The sequence below is a fragment of the Mustelus asterias genome, unplaced genomic scaffold, assembly GCF_964213995.1.
Source record: "Mustelus asterias unplaced genomic scaffold, sMusAst1.hap1.1 HAP1_SCAFFOLD_96, whole genome shotgun sequence".
Taxonomy (NCBI): domain Eukaryota; kingdom Metazoa; phylum Chordata; class Chondrichthyes; order Carcharhiniformes; family Triakidae; genus Mustelus; species Mustelus asterias.
In genome coordinates this window covers 759,253-763,032 of record NW_027590144.1, presented here as the reverse complement: position 1 = coordinate 763,032, position 3,780 = coordinate 759,253, and the positions used below count along the sequence as shown (strand labels likewise).

The window sequence follows — 3,780 nt, the reverse complement described above, 5'->3', positions numbered from 1 at the left end:
GAGGTCGGTCGGCCCATCGAGTACGCACCGACAACAATCCCACCCACGCCCTATTCCCGGAAACCCACATATTTACCCTGATAATCCCGCTGACAGGCGGGTCAAATTAGCATGGCCAAGCAACCGAACTCATACATGTTTGGAAAGGAATCCGGAGCACACAGAGGAATCCCACGGAGACACGGGGAAAACGTGCAAACTCCGCACAGAGTGATCCGAGAAATTTAACCTGAGCCACTGGCGCTGTGAGGCATCATTGCGAACCACTGTGAAACCATGCCGTCCTATTCTACTGCATTTAATTTTACTGCAGTGTTAGTACCAACCTGTGATAAACCAGTTTGTGGATATTCTGCTGATCAACATTAACTTATCAGCGTTAATGGACGGTGGCTTCCAGCCCCAAGTTGGGGGCCACTGTTTGTACAGAAGGAGGTTTGTACAGAAGAAGCAACTTTGCTGCTTTTCTGGGTGAACTCCAGCTCTTCATTCCTCCGGCAGCGTCACCGCTCAAACTGAGTCTTTCTCCATCCCGCGCTGTTAATCTCACAGTTACTGCTTCCTGAGTGAAAACTGCCTCCACTTCACTGGAGGTCGGAGAGTTACAATTAAAGGTCTTCTTGTCACTGAGTCCGAGATTTGGACCCAGACCTGCGAGGTATTTGTGTCAGTAGAAACAATAAAATCTACTCCATCAACAGCCAGATCTTAGCCCACACCACCATCTATATCGTCAGCGCTTTGTATCCTATTTCTCTCTTTTTTTTGTTCTTGACATGTGACATTTCCAATTCAGACACAAAAGAGGAAATCTGCCTGCTCCTGATTCCCACAGAACTGGTACAAACCTGGAAGTAACGCAGGATTTTTACGAAGCAATAAATCTACTTTCCCTGACCGGGAATCGAACCCGGGCCGCGGCGGTGAGAGCGCCGAATCCTAACCACTAGACCACCAGGGAAGCTGGCCTAAACTCTTTCAAAGATTGATTTATCCATGAGCCTTCTGTCTTTTATTTTTATTTCAGATTCTTTATTCACAAAAAACAAGTTTCTCCTTTAAATTGTCATGTTTAGATCGAACCCAAGGGACTGTTCAGCCAATGAAAACAGCGAAACCCGTTAGCTGCAACATGAAATCGACCGTGAGGTGAAATAGTCCCGCAGCTGGTCATGTGGCACTTTCAATTTCCAAAACCCACCAAACTCAACACTGTGGCATCTGTGAAACTTGCAAGGTAACACACGGCAGACATTCACCACGGAGAGCAACTGGCAGAACTCATTTATGAAACATTATCCTGTCGCTTCTCTTCCTGTTGCTGTCGCTGCCTCTCATCCAGCTCCCTCTGGTTGTCCATTTCCCAGGGTCAGTTAGCTGCTTGATACAGACACAGAGAGTTGGTGAACCCGATCTTTACCTGGAAAGCAAGGAAAGCGAATGTATGACACACGGCATTGAGAGGAGATGAAATTTAGAGATAACAGTATAAAAAGACACAGATATCTCATCTTCCTGATCCAGTTCCTGATTGCAGGAACGTACACAGTGCCAATTATCGACTGTCACGCTCTCCTTCCAGCCTTGAGCACGGAGTTAAGATTTGAAGTGTTTGAAGTCTTGCTGCAGCTATTCAGGGTTTTGTTGAGACCACATCTGTAATAGTGTGTTCAGTTTGCATCTCCCCATTTTAGACAAAATAAAAGCAAAATCTGAGGACGCTGGAATCTGAATCAAGAACAGAAAAAGCTGGAAAATCTCAACAGCTTTAACGAGAAAGAATAGATAGCATTGAAAACTGCAGGGATTCTATCATTCTGTGAGTTTGATAGGGTGGATGCTGAGACATTATTTTCCCTGGTCCGGGAATCTAAAGCACGTGGGTACAATCTCAGGATAAGGCGCTGATGATTTAGGACTGCGATGAGCAGACATTTCTTCACTCAAAGGATAGTGAATTTGGGGAATTCTCTGTGCCAGAGGGTTGTAGATGCTCCATCATTGAACACATTTCAGTTCGGGTTGGATAGATTTATGATCTATTAAGGAATGAATAGAAGCAGGGAGATGGAATTGGAGCAAATGCTCAGCCACAAATTAATGTTTCCATTCTAATTGTTAAGTTTAATGGTATAATGGAAGCATGTATATGATATTATGTGTAATATGTCTGAAGTCAATAGTCATTAAATAATGTTGGTGACAAAAGGTAACAGTACAGCCGGTAACGCATCAGAACTATTATTATTGACGACCACGGACCCATTGCCAACACACAACTGTTTGCCGAAAAATGCAGATGGTGAGAAAACAGTAAAATCAACGTCCCTGGGTGGTCTCGGACCACCAACATCCCGGTTAACAGCCGAACGCGCTGACCGATTGCGCCACGGGGACTGAGACAGTAACGACTAACGACATTCTAAACTAGGGTGTCAATAACCACAATTCTCTTTCTGCAAAACCTGTTCCAGAACTGCAGCATGACCGCACCGTTTAGAATTCTATATAAGTCTCTTTGGTTACGTTGATCCCGCAGCATTTCTGTAGCGTGTTGGTTATTCTCATTTTCCTATGAACGTGTAGGTAAAATGAATCCATGTCTCTTATCACAGGGAGGAATTCAACGGGAGGGAAGGGAACTGACCACCAGAAGCCCAAGGATCCAGTAGTTTCCACTCAATCATCAATAACACCATTCACAGCTGCACCTGCATCCAAATATTGTGACCCATTTTCCTCAGAATTTGTTCCAAGAGTTAATATTTTCCTTGTTTTCTCCTCATTTTGAAATGAGATTCGCTTCAATGTACAACTCAAATGGAATTGGAAACCTGACGGACTAATAGTCACTGGGTAACATAAACCCCATGGTGTTCATTTCCAGATTCACAACACTCAGCTTTTCAATCAAATGGAGGAATCTACGACTGAAAGGTTTTGGAAAGTTGGTTTGAATATTGTTTGTGACTCACTCAGATACTGTTTAAATGATACTCGAAGGTTCAGTGCGCGGGATATAATCCATAAACGTTTTGCTGAGCTTGTGTTCGGTGTATTGCGAGGTTTGAACGGGGTTGAATCTTGTGTCCCAGGGATGGGCGGTAACCCACTAATTGAAGCGGCAGTCGCCGCTTTTCTGCTGGCAGCGGATGGATGATTGGAGAATGCGGGGTAAAATGCTGCTGCTTGTCCCTGTCTCTCTTACTGTGGAATCGGGGAAGAGAGAATCATTGATGCGTTTGTTCCCCGTCTATGTTGCCTCGAATGATTGTTGTTAACGGAGGTGACGCTGTAGAAGTCTTTAATAATCGGACAAAAATCGTTTTAGCACAGTGCTCCAGTGGTGCAATCGGTTAGCGCGCGGTACTTATACAGCAGTTCAGCCAGCGGGCCATACCGAGGTTGTGAGTTCGAGGCTCACATGGAGCAGGTGCTGTACGTGTTACTTTCACGCTATCAGCGATTACGGTCGGTCGTGGAATTTGAATTCAATTTTGAAAAATCTGGCATTGAGAACGCATTGATGACCATGAAACCATTTCCGACTGTTGGAGGAACCCATATGCTTCACTTATGTATTTTAGGAAGGAAATCTGCTGTTCTTGCCTGGCCTACTTGTGACTCCAGAGCCACAGCAATATGCTTGCAACTCAACTCGGGATGGGCATTAAATGCTGGCCAGCGACGCCAGTGTTTCACGAATGACCAAAAGAAAAAGCCCGAATGTGGAAGTTTGAGAGAAGCTTGCTGAACTGACAGAGCTGGAAACGGGAACCA

At 44.9% G+C, this 3,780-nt stretch overlaps 1 non-coding gene across 1 annotated transcript; it reads right to left on the bottom strand.

Annotated features, from left to right (window-relative positions):
• Positions 1-889: 889 nt before the first annotated feature.
• On the bottom strand, positions 890-961 carry trnae-cuc (transfer RNA glutamic acid (anticodon CUC)). The gene has a single exon. It is a non-coding gene; the product is annotated as a tRNA-Glu (tRNA).
• Positions 962-3,780: the final 2,819 nt, after the last annotated feature.